This window comes from Furipterus horrens, unplaced genomic scaffold (genome assembly GCF_987537825.1).
Source record: "Furipterus horrens unplaced genomic scaffold, mFurHor1.1.pri manual_scaffold_7, whole genome shotgun sequence".
Lineage (NCBI taxonomy): Eukaryota > Metazoa > Chordata > Mammalia > Chiroptera > Furipteridae > Furipterus > Furipterus horrens.
Window position 1 is genome coordinate 82964380 of NW_028327177.1, and position 13293 is coordinate 82977672.

The 13293-nt window shown below is 37.8% G+C and overlaps 1 pseudogene; it reads left to right on the forward strand.

Moving 5' to 3' along the window:
* Positions 1-1026: 1026 nt before the first annotated feature.
* LOC150004716 (V-type proton ATPase subunit C 1 pseudogene) lies at positions 1027-6901 on the forward strand (annotated as a pseudogene).
* Positions 6902-13293: the final 6392 nt, after the last annotated feature.

A 13293-nucleotide genomic window follows, 5' to 3' on the forward strand; every position in this document is an offset into this window, starting at 1 on the left:
TACCCAGTCATGCATCACATCTTGTGCAGAGATTTTTTGAGAAACATTAAATCACTCAAGTGACTCAGCTGCTCTTCACCCCAGATTTGGCACCCTGAGACTTCTGGCTTTTCTCAAAACTAAAATCACCTTTGAAAGGAAAGAGATTTCAGACTGTATTTTCAGGAAAATATGACAGGGCAGCTGATGGTGATTGGGAGAATTGTGTGAGGTCCCAAAGTGCCTACTTTGAAGGGGACTAAGGCTTCATTGTCCTATGTACAATGTTTCTTGTATCTTCTTCAATAAATGTCTATATTTTTCATATTACATGGCTGGACAGACCTTGTATGTTCATTGGCCATGTGGATAGCATCTTTTTGAAGTGCTTATTCAAGCTTTGGTCCATTTTTCTATTGATTAACTTGACTTTTCAGAGCTTAAAGGAACTTAAGTGGTTGCCTAGTACAGAAATATTCCCATCTTGTCTCATCCTTTACAAATATGGGTCTTATCTGTATGTCTGTTATTATTTACTTGATATTTATTTTTTGGTTAAATTGACTAATTTACTTCTTACATAGATTGATTTTTTAATTAAAATTTTATGAATACCATAAATGGAAAACCAACATCAATTTTTCATAAACAGAAGACAGTTATTAAATAAATACAATAAAAACATATTGTTAAATGTCACTAGGTAGGCTGGCCCCAAATTTGGGGCTTTGGTCCCATTCTCTCTCCTTTTTAACTTCTCTAACCTAACTCCAATGAAAAAGAAAATAAGCAAGTTTTAGAGTAGTCTAAAAGAAATTCTTGCACCAAATAGACTTTTGCCTTCTCTTAACATGAAGACTTGAAAGAGACTGGTGAGGACAAGAATATCAATGTGTGACTCAGTGTGATTTCATGTCACATCCAGGTCCAGGTTGCACCTGAACTCACATTATGGTCTTCCAGAGGATGGTTTCTACACACTCTGAGAAACACAGATTTCATTCAGTACCCTTCTCTTAGAGGTGAAGAAGCTGTGGCAGGTCCGAGATGGTGAGACAGGTAAGATAATGCTCATCCCCCAAAGAAGTCCATGCTCTCATCCCCCAAACTGGTAAATAAGTTATCTTATAGAGTTAAAGGGACACTAAAGATGTGATTGAGGTTGGGCTTTGACATGGGTAGACAATCTTGAATTATCTGGGTGGCCTCAGTCTAACCACTTGAGCTCTTAAAAGTAGAAAATTTTCTCAGCTAGAGCCAGAGATGAAGCAACAGAAAGGGCAGAAGAGATTTGAAGCCTGCAAAGGGCTCATCCCACTGTAGCTGGCTTTCATATAAAGAGAACAAAGAGTCAGTGAATGTACGGGACTTCTAGAAGCTGAGAAAACCCATTGCCGAGAACCAGCAAGAAATCCTATAACTGCATGAACAGAATTCTGCAAACAATCTGCAAAGAACAGACAAGCTTGGAAGAATGTTCTTCCCTGAGACTCCAGCTAAGAACACTGGCTGGCTGACACCTTAAGTGCAGCCTTGTGAAGTCCAGAACAAAACAACTATTTGACCTTCTTGGACTTATGACCCACAGAATGGTGAAGTGATATACTTGTTTTATTGTCAACAGCTAAGATTATGATAATTTGTTAATGGCAGCTATAGGAAGCTAATACAGTGACTTGTTCGGAGTAAAGCAGCCCCTTAGAGTCATAACTGAAACAAGAAGCCAGATCTTTTGTCTTCTGTTCCAGAGCTCCACGTACTTACTGCAGAATTATATGGAAGGAAAATATTATGTTGGCATATAAGAAAGTGCATAGGAAAGATTGTTCCAAAACTGCACATGTCATTCAGCTCTTTCAGTCATTTGTGTCAGTGTTCTTACATATTTCAGGGCCTCACGTTTTCAAGATAGTTAGATGTAGTACTGAAACCATGTTTTTAGTTCAACAATTTTTACATTGGTTCATTTTGTATAAAGTATGATGTTCTAAAAGGTAAAGAGCAGAAGAACATGTGAGCCACATTGCTGTGGAGATAATTCAGTCTGCAAAAAAATTTTTTTTCTTTTTTAAGGAAAACAAACCCAGAACAACACAGTTCAATGCTCTGGTTACTTAATACAACCAATTTACAGTTCACACAACTTTTCAACAGAAGACTGGAAAAAGGATCTGTGGAGCCACTCTCTATTGAATGAGATGTCCTGAGGAGGAAATTAAATGTCTCCTATCAAAAACCTCTTGGGTTGGCTCTGATTTACCTAATAAATTAAAAATTTCCCTCTCTAAGTAAGTTTTGTATAGAGTAAGCTGTTGGCAAGAAAGATGATGGTAGAGAATTATTTCTCCATCACAATTATTTTTTTCCTCATTTCATGCAAACAACTTCATTGATGTCCAGTGTCTGAAATTGAAGCAAAAGAGGCCATTTTCTGTTGCTAATTTTTTGATAAAGATAAACAGGGTTGTGTGATTTGGTTCTTGGCAAGATAACAGAAGATGCTACCACTAATTACCATAACTTATGGTCATTTCTCAGTGAGCTACTAAACTGGAAAATTAGGCAAAATTTAAGAGTTCTGCTCCACTTCAGTTTGAAAAACTTAATGGCCTTTTGACAATCATGAAACTCCAACAGGCTGTCCCCCACATTTTTTTGGCTACTGCATCATCAAACGATAATAAAAATCAGCTTAAAAACTCAAAGACAAATATATATATATATATATATATATATGACTGGAATCTGAGCTTCTGCTTGAGCATTTTGCCCCCTTATAAAAAATAATTTTTTAACTCCTTGTTATCAACATACTTTATTTCTCAAGGGTCCATTTGCCCTGATTGGTGTGGCTCAGTTAGTTGAGCATCATCCTGCAAAACAAAGGTCTCTGTTTTAATCCCTGGTCAGGGCACATGTCTGGGTTACAGATTAAGTCTCTGGTTGGGTGCATGGGAGAGGCAACCAAGCGATGTTTCTCTCTCATGTTGATGTTTTCCTCCCTCTTTTTCTCCCTACTTCCCTCTCTCTAAAAATAAATAAAATATTTCTAAAAAAAATACATTCTTTTATTCTCCCAACTTGGGGTGAAATAATCCCATGTAGAACATTTTTATTATCAACTTCAGCTCTGACCCCTGTATTTTATTTTATTTTTTGCAAATATTTCTCTCAATGAACACTAAAAATTGCCAGTGAGTTCAGACATAATTAAATTCATTCCTGGTCCGAGGAAATCTTACATTAATAATTTCTATCAACTCTTTGCTATCCAAAAAAAAAAAAAAAAGTCCCTATCAATGTAAATCAGAGCCTTGCATAATTGGTACAGAGGGAAAATTGACCCATTTCTGTTTCCACTGTGAAATTTTCTGTTGCAGTTCAACAGTGGAACACGATTGCCTTCAGGCTCCTGCACATCAATATCAACCAATTACAGCAATCATCTTGTTAACTAAGCACCTTGGGAGAATTTGGGGGGAGAGAATCATAAATTTCTATACTAAATAATTCAATTTTCCTCCTGGGTCTTAGTTTCCTCTTCTGGAAAGTTGAAGAGTTTCTTGAACTAGATAGCAATTTAATGAATTCTGAACTCCCATTAGCAACTATAATCTGTAATTCTATACTGTGAATTTTGTCTATGCTTTATTCTTGATATTGTTATTATTCCAAGCATGATATAAGCTTATTATTTTAAAATATTTACAAATTATATAAAATTAAAAAAAATTAAATGTCCAGAACTTCCAGCCAAGATGGAGGCATAAACAAACATGCTTGTCTCCCTCCATAGCTAAGAAGGAATACAACTACCTCAAAATCAGAAACAACCAGAAGTTCCAGAAAGTCAAACTGCATGGAAGTCCAAAAAAAAAAAAAGATATAAAGAAGAAATACTCATCCAGACAGATAGGAGGGGTGGAGCTGGGGCAGAGAGGATGTGGTGTGGTGGTGGCAGTGGCAAGCCGGCAGAAAGCACAGTTTCACATTTTAAAAGTCAGGAGGGACACTTGGGGAGCGTTCCCAACTCCTCACTGGACTGAACAGCTCAAGGTCCCAGCACCAGGGAAAATCAAACCTCATTGCTTCTGACTGTGAAAACCAGTGGGGGTTGGGGCAGAGGCAGAAACTCCTGGTCCCTCAGCAGAGTCCACTTGTTCAAAGGGCCCCCACAGTCCTAGAACATCTGCAGACCCATCCACTTTGGGAACGAGAGCCAGGGCAACAGAGAGAAAGGCACCAGTCCCATACGGAAGTGGGAGAAGTGCCTGGAAAATGAGTGAATGCTGAGCAAGTGGCATTGTTCCCTCCCCCACATACAGTGCCACAATATGGTGAAACAGGTTGCCCTGTACTGACAAATCCCTAAGGCACCACCCCTTATGACATAACAGGAGCGACGGCTCTACCTAAGACACAGAGGCAAACAAACACAGGAGCCTGTCAAGATGAGGAGACAGAGAACTATGGCCCAAAAGAGGGAACTGATCAAGGTTCCAGTGGGAGAACTAAGTGATGAGGAGATAGCCAACCTAACAAATGCAGAATTCCAAACACTGGTGATAAAATGCTCACAGGCTGGACAGGTATGCTTGAGTATGGCAAATGCATAGGAAAAGAAGTGAAGGCTATGCTAAGTGAAATGAAGGAAAATCCACACAAAACCAATGGTGAAGGGGAAAAAACCAGGGTCCAAATCAATGATTTAAAACATAAGGAAGAAAAAAACAGTCAACCAGTACAGAATGAGGAACAAGAATTGAAAAAAATAAGGATAGGCTTGGAAACCTCTGATACAACTTTAAATGTGCCAACAACCAAATTTACAGGTGCCAGAAGAAGAAGAGGAAGAGCAAAAAATTGAAAACTTATGTGAAAAAATAATGGAGGAAAACTTCCCAAATTTTGCGACGGAAATAGACATACAAGTCCAGGAAGCACGGAGAGTCCAGGGCAAGCTGAAGCCAGAGGGGACTACACCAAGACACAGCAAGATCAAAAAGCCAAAGGTGAAAGATAAAGAGAGAATCCTAAAAGCAGCAAGAGAGAAGCGAAGAGTTGCCTACAAGGGGGTGCCTATAAGACTATCAGCTGATTTCTCAAAGGAAACTTTGCAGGCAAGAAGGAACTGGCAAGCAATTTTCAATGTTATAAAAAGCAAGAACCTACAACCAAGATTACTCTACCCAGAAAAACTATCATTTAGAATGGAAGGGCAGATGAAGTGCTACCCAGTCAAGGTAAAGCTAAAGAAGCTCATCATCACCAAGTCATTATTATATGAAATGTCAAAGGGACTTACTTAAGAAAAAGAAGATCAAAACTATGAACACTAAAATGACAGCAAACTGGGGCGCCAAGGTCAAGGAAGCTGTGAGGCTGGAGCTTAGGTCTGGGAGGGATGGAGCGTTGAGCCATTAACGTCTGCCAGGCTGCCTGCCTTCACACCTGTTACTGCTGCCACTTCCTCGTTTGACGCCTTCCTGGAGTTTCTCTTGATTTTGGAAGAAATACCTGGTAACGAACATCACTGAGTTCTGGCTTATATTGGCTCCTGGGGAGAAAACATGTCAACAAACATGGGAGAAATTGCATGCAGCTACTACAAAGAACAATAATCTTGCTATTAGTTTTAAGTTCAACATTCCTGACTTAAAGGTTGGCACACTGGATGTCTTGGTTGGTTTGTCGGATGAGCTGGCTAAACTGGATGCATTTGTAGAAGGGGTGGTTAAGAAAGTGGCTCAATATATGGCTGATGTATTAGAGGACAGTAAAGATAAGGTTCAGGAGAATCTATTGGCAAATGGAGTTACCTTGGTTACTTATATAACAAGGTTTCAGTGGGACATGGCTAAATATCCAATCAAGCAGTCCCTGAAAAATATTTCTGAAATAATTGCCAAGGGAGGGACTCAGATTGACAATGACCTGAAATCTCGAGCATCCTCATATAATAACCTGAAAAGGAATCTTCAGAATTTGGAGTGAAAGAATGCAGGAAGTTTGCTAACTAGAAGTCTGGCAGAAATTGTGAAGAAGGATGACTTCGTTCTTGATTCAGAGTATCTCGTCACATTACTGGTCGTGGTTCCCAAGTTATACCACAATGACTGGATTAAGCAGTATGAGACACTAGCTAAAATGGTAGTTCCACGGTCTAGCAATTGTTCTTTCAGAGGACCAAGATAGTTACCTTTGTAATGTCACCTTGTTTAGGAAGGCAGTTGATGACTTCAAACACAAAGCCAGGGAAAACAAATTCATTGTTCGTGATTTCCAGTATAATGAAGAGGAGATGAAAGCAGATAAAGAAGAAATTAACAGGCTTTCTACTGACAAGAAAAAGCAATTTGGACCACTTGTGCGGTGGCTGAAAGTAAATTTCAGTGAAGCATTTATTGCGTGGATTCATGTGAAAGCATTGAGGGTTTTTGTTGAGTCTGTTTTAAGGTATGGCCTGCCGGTGGACTTTCAAGCAATTCTACTTCAGCCCAATAAGAAAGCAAAGAAGAAAATAAGAGAAGTATTATATGAATTGTACAAACATCTAGATAGCAGTGCGGCAGCTATTATTGATGCGCCTATGGATATTCCAGGCTTAAACCTGAGTCAACAGGAATACTACCCCTATGTATACTACAAGATTGATTGCAACTTGCTGGAATTCAAGTAAAAATGAGCTCCTCCGAGACAATCCTGTCCTTGTGTTGGTGTGTGCTAACAGAAATAGGCTGACGTATGACAATACTCTTAAGTCTATTATCCTGTGCTTGCTTCTGACCCTTCTTCCTAGGTGAATCTCTCATCGTGGTCCATTTCTGAACCTTTCTTTTTAAAGGAAAATGTATGTCTTATTTCTTTTTATTGATCAGGTCTGTAAATGTGTATGAAAAAAATCAGAGTCTATTTATAAACAGAATAGTTTATTTAAAGAGATCTTTCCTCATCGATGTTGTGATAGGCATAATTCCATTTGTAACTATTGTGCACAAAAGCCTTGTTTACAAGGGAATGGTGTAAATATTTATACCATTTGTTCACTGTATTTAGTAGACATAACTGTTGAATAGTCACTGGATCGTGATGTAAAAAAAAATGTGACAATATTCAGATATGTGCTTTCTGAATGTTTTAAATTATAATCTATGAGTTTTGTTGACACCCACAGAAGAGAATAAAATTACCTGTGCAAAGGTGTATTGTGGTGTGTGTAACTTCAGAAGATTACAGTTCAGCTTGAGAGTTTAATAAATGCATTGCAGCTAAAAATAAATAAATAAATAAAATAAAATGACAGCAAACTCACAACTATCAACAAGTGAATCTGAAAAATAAAAACAAAATCCAAGTAAGCAAACCAGAATAGGAACAGAATCCTAGGTATGGGGATCATTTGGAGGGTTATCAGCTAGGAGAGGGAAGGGGAAAAAATGGGGAAATGGTGTAGGAATTAAGAAGCATAATCAATTGGTACAAAATAGACAGGGGGGAGTTAAGAATAATAGAGGAAAGGGTGAAGCCAAAGAACTTTTATGCACGACCCATTGACATGAACTAAGTGGGGTGGGATTGCTGGAGGTAAGTGGGGCACTGGGCAGAGGGGAGCAAAGGGGAAAAAATTGGAACTACTGTAACAACATAATCAATAAATTATACTTAAAAAAAACATTGACAGAGGAAAAAGAAAAGAAAAATATAGGAAAGGGTGAAGCCTAAGAACTTATATGCACGACCCATGGACATGAACTAAGGGGGTGGAATTGCTGGAGGGAAGGGGGTTCCTGGTCAGAGGGGGACAAAGGGGAAAAATTGTAACTACTGTAACAACATAATAACATATACTTTAAAAAATTTTAATGTCCATAATATACACATTCAGAATTCAATTAACATTCAAGGTAATGTCTTTTCAAACTTTTAATTCTATACTTACATGTCATTATGTGTGTATAAGTACACACACATTTTTAATAGAAGGATGGTACTATGCACAGATTTTTAACTTATGTATTTTTCATATAATAATCACACACATTTCTTTATGTTAAAATGTGTAGATATAGATCGACTGTTGAAAATATTTTCATAATGTTGACATATCATAACATATTTAGCCAGTTCTCTTTTGGTCAACATTTCAGTTGCCAATTTTTACTGTTAAAAACAATGATAGAATGAACACTAATGTAACTGTGTCTTTATCCACTTAAGAAAATATTTCAAGCAGTGGAGACCCACAGTAGAATTAATAAATCAGAGCACACCAGCAGTTTTAGGCATTACACTTTCTATTTTTTTAAGTATGTTTTATTGATTATGTTGTTACAGTAATTCCAATTTTTACCCTTTGCTCCCCTCTGCCCAGTACCCACCTTCCCTCCAGCAATTCTACCCCCACTTAGTTCATGTCCATGGGTCATGCATAAAAGTTCTTTGGCTTCACCCTTTCCTCTATTATTCTTAACATCCCCCTGTATATTTTGTACCAATCGATTATGCTTCTTAATCCCTGCACCATATCCTCATTTCTCCCCCTCCCCCGTCCCAGCTGATAACCCTCCAAATGACCCCCATACCTAGGATTCTGTTCTTATTCTGGTTTGCTTACTTGGATTTTGTTTTTATTTTTCAGATTCACTTGTTGATAGTTGTGAGTTTGTTGTCACTTTAGTGTTCATAGTTTTGGCCTTTTTCTTAAGTAAGTCCTTTTGACATTTCATATAATAATGGCTTGGTGATGATGAGCTTCTTTAGCTTTACCTTGACTGGGTAGCACTTTATCTGCCCTTCCATTCTAAATGATAGCCTTGCTGGATAGAGTAGTCCTGGTTGCAGGTTGCCTTTCATCACATTGATATTGCTTGCCAGTCCCTTCCTGCCTGCAAAATGTCCTCTGAAAAATCAGCTGATAGTCCTATAGGCACCCCACTATAGTCAACTAAGCGCCTCTCTTTTGCAGCCCCCAGGACTCTCTCTTTATCTTTCACCTTTGGCATCTCAATCATGATGCATCCTGGTGTGGTCCCCTCTGGGTCCAGCTTGCCTGGGACCCTCCGTACTTCCCAGACCTGTATGTCCATCTCCTTCACAAAATTTGGGAAGTTTTTCTCATTTTTTTCAATTCTTGCTTCCTCATTCTGCACTGGTTGACTGTTTTTTTCTTCCTTATGTTCCAAATCATTGATGAACCCTGGTTTCCTTCCCTTCACCATTGGTTTTGTGTGGATTTTCCTTCATTTCACTTAGCATAGCCTTCACTTCGTCTCTTATGCGTTTGCCATACTCAAGCATATCTGTCAAGCCTGTGAGCATCTTTATCACCAGTGTTTGGAATTCTGCATTTGTTAGGTTGTCTATCTCCTCATCTGTTAGGTTGGCTATCTCCTTGTCCCTTAGTTTTCCCCCTGGAACCTTGATCTGTTCCCCCTTTTAGGCTATACTTTTCTGTCTCCTCATTTTGACAGGCTCCTGTGTTTGTTTGCCTCCACATCCCAGGTAGATCTGTCACTTCTTTCTATTATTTTTGCTGTGGATAAAATGTCAGAGGCATGAAAAGCCCATTTTGTTCCCCAAGGGGTTTCTAATGTGACTTAGAAACTATGGGAAATAGACTCAATTCATGTTTGTACTGGAAATTTTTAAATAAGAATTTGTTTTTATTTTTTACCCTGAATTTGGAATTTACTAGTAATGCCTATTTATGTAATTTCAGAAAGTGCCAGATATACCTAAGATATTCAATTTGGCACTAATGCTATTCTCACCCTTTTTGTGAAGACACAGAGACAAGTATTATCTCTTAAATGTACACTATTTTTCTGATAAGCTTGCCATTTTCTTCCTCTTGAACAACATATGAAAAATATTTAACATAAAAGAGGAACTTGGGAGAACTGACTTTGGTCTTGACACTGTTCCTCTCTCCTTACCTTTCAGGGAGTAGTGCTCAGAACCTCCATAGTGGCCAAGTTTGTGAGGACAAAAACAATCCCAATACATGGTAATCTTGTCTTCCAGGAGATGTTTTTCACCATATTGCTGATGCTGATAGATGTTTCATTCTAGGTTTATTGACCTGTGTTAATGAAGTGCTATCATAGATTACTATAATTTTTGCTTGTGTTCCTTCTACTTCTCTGGAGAACAAAATTAAACATGCATTTTCATTTTATTTTTGTGTTAGTGGCCTGACTTAAATTATACCTGGCCAACCTCATATAGCATTGTATTTTAATTCTGTGGCAATGAAAGACTAACTGATTCACTCATTATCTAAAATCAACACAAAATTAGAGGTTGATTCACTGAAATATTTTTCTTTTCTGTACTTTTAAGATTCTCTGTGTAACTCTGCCTGGGCCTAGCCTAACTCACATTGACCTAGCACCCACCCACTGTAATGATTTGATGTTCACGGGTTGTTTTAACCATTGTATATGTCCCTTATTATTTTCTCTTTTAAAATATTATCAAACTATCCCTTGCGAATGACAGAATAAGCAATGGGAAACACATTAATGGCAGAGATTCCACTATGGAATAAACAAAGATCTCCCTACTGCCAGTGAAGGAGGGGAATGCATGGTGTGTTAAGTGCTTATTAGAGTGGGGCGGAGAGGTGGTACCCTTGCTCTCTAGCTTACTAACAGAATACCATATTATTGCTCTGTAAACAGCACTGACTACAGATACCTCCTCCTCTCATGCTCTTATCACTCTATCATCAACCACCAAAACCTGTCTACTTCGACTATCTGTTTTAACATTCCTTGGTGAACAGAATATTTTCATTTAAAATAATAATAATAATTAAGCTGACTCTATATTTCTATATGTCCAGTGAAGTAGATAAGTGTCAACATCCAGGAACTCTTTTATAAGAATAAGAAAGTGTGCCAAAGAAAGATGGGGTGTTATCCTCACAGAACAGATGTGCACCTTTTGTGGAACAGTTGCTAAGCCTTGCGAATACTCTCTTCCCTGGTCAGATGTTCAGCTTCTCTGGAAGACAGCCAGCAGATCCCTGGGAAAGGTCCATCAGTCATTATTCATGGTCAGAGTTTCCAGCATGGCTGGAGGAAATATTTTGATGAATGCCTCCATGGTAACCTGGATGATACCAATGCCTGAAGTTTGTGATGGAAATGAGGTATGGAATAATTGTTTTTTAATAAACTTGGTCATTGTCTTTCTTAAGTTTCTCATCATGAATTATAAATTTATTTCACACTACTATAATGTAGTCAAATACGTTATGGCAAATGAGTTCCTGTATTCTAGAAACCATAATAAGAGGATGCTGGTGTGAAACCCTGACACATAGTATGTTTGAGGATCATGCACTTTTTTTATAGATTCATACAAAATTAATTTTACTTGCCTAAAAGAGTCATTAATAGTATAAAAAGTAAAGAAGTTGATTTTGATGAGACTTCAGCCGGTTTCCTCAAATACTTAAGAGTATGTTTACCAACCTAGAAGACTGTAGGAGCCGTTGAATTCTTCTTCAATTATAATGATTAGAGTAATAGTTTTCTTAGGTGGTGGTCTAAATTTCCTTTACATATTGAATGTATAAATAACAATAAATCTTTATCTATAATTACTAATGTATTTACTCCTCTGATACAGTATATCTGTTCCCAGAATTTATAATCTCATTCTAATCATGAGAAAAATATCATAAAAACCACATTAGGGGAATTTGTAAAAAATACCTGACCTGTAATGCTCAAGACTTGTCAAGGTCATGAAAAATAAGGAAAGACTGAGAAACTGTCCTAGACCAGAGGAGACAGGAGAGACATGAAAACAAATGCAATGTGGTCCTGGACTGGACCTGAAACAGGAAGAAGGTATGAGTGGAATCCAAATAAAGTTTGGAGTTTAGTTAACAGTAATATACCAATATCCATTTATTCATGTTCACAAATATTCCAAGGTAATAAAAGAGAATAGCAATAGGGAAATTGGGTGAAGTATACATGGGAGCTCTCTATATTATTTTGGCAATTTTTCTATAAATTCAAAAGTATTTACAGAAAATCCAAAATAAAAGATTAAAAAAATAAACAAAAAAACACCTTACATTCAAATATAAGCCCTCATTCTACTGGACTGGCTGCAAATTTACCCCCAGTCACTATTAGAATTTCCCATATCCTCAAGGCATCAAGTGTTTTTGTTTTGTTTTGTTTTTGTCCTCAACAGTTATTAGTGATGTCATCATTGTCATCACTAATAATTTAAGTCACTTAAAACCAACAACTGTGTTGCCATATCTGGGGGAAACAGGCAAGAATGGGAGTCTCAAAGCTAAGGTTCAGTTTTCTTAAGTCTGTCTGAAGATGTGTGAATTGAAATTCATACTTTAAGGCTTTGAGAGTATCTATCAGAAACTGTCATGGGGCAATTACAGGTCCCCACTGTTCATGGGGCCTACTAACTTTCATCCACTTCCAGTCTAGGGAAAAAGGATAGCTACCTCTCCTTCCCCATCCCTGGAGATCCATAACATCCTATCTTTCATGAGTTTCAGAAAAAAAAGGAAAGAGTCACCTTCCTGACATTTCTTATTTGGCCCTGCAAAATTCCTCAGCACAAGAAGTACAAGGACTCTGGCTACGTGCTTAGAATAGGTACATGGAAAACTTTACCAAAAATAAATACAAATTGATATATAAATATACTATCCTGTCACTTATGTAAATTAAACCAGCTTTATTGTAGTAACCCAGTAACTTATTTTAAGGAAGTACACATAGCTGGGATTCCTTGACCATCAACCCTCATCCCTCATTTTATAACAAGAGAAACTGATACCTGTATAGTTCTTTTCTTGCCTTGGGGCTCTTACTTATCGAGTCTGAACTTATTAGCACTTTTCTGCTCCATGAGGAGTCACAAGTTCTCTCTGCTGCTCTCACCTTTCTTCTTTTCCTGGCAAGATACTTAACCATGCCTGGCTGAGGGCATGCCCAGGAGGAGTGGAAATGAAGCAGGAGAATGTTGATGTTGACAGGAGGCCAAAGCAGAGAAAGAGTGAAAAATTAAGGGGCACTAGAGGGTTCTGAAAAGGAATAGAGACCTTGTTTAGTCTGGGGAAGGTAGCAACAGAACAAGATCAGTAAGAGATGAGTGAACTGGATTCACTGATGGTGTTATCAGAAATTAATTTCAACTTCCTTAAACTCAAAAATCCCTTAAGTTTGTCAGGTTAATTGAAGAGTAAATCAGTGTCCACAACTTTTAGGCTACAAATATGAGCCTGCTCATGTTAACTTAAAAGTTTTTGACTGAGGGAGAGTC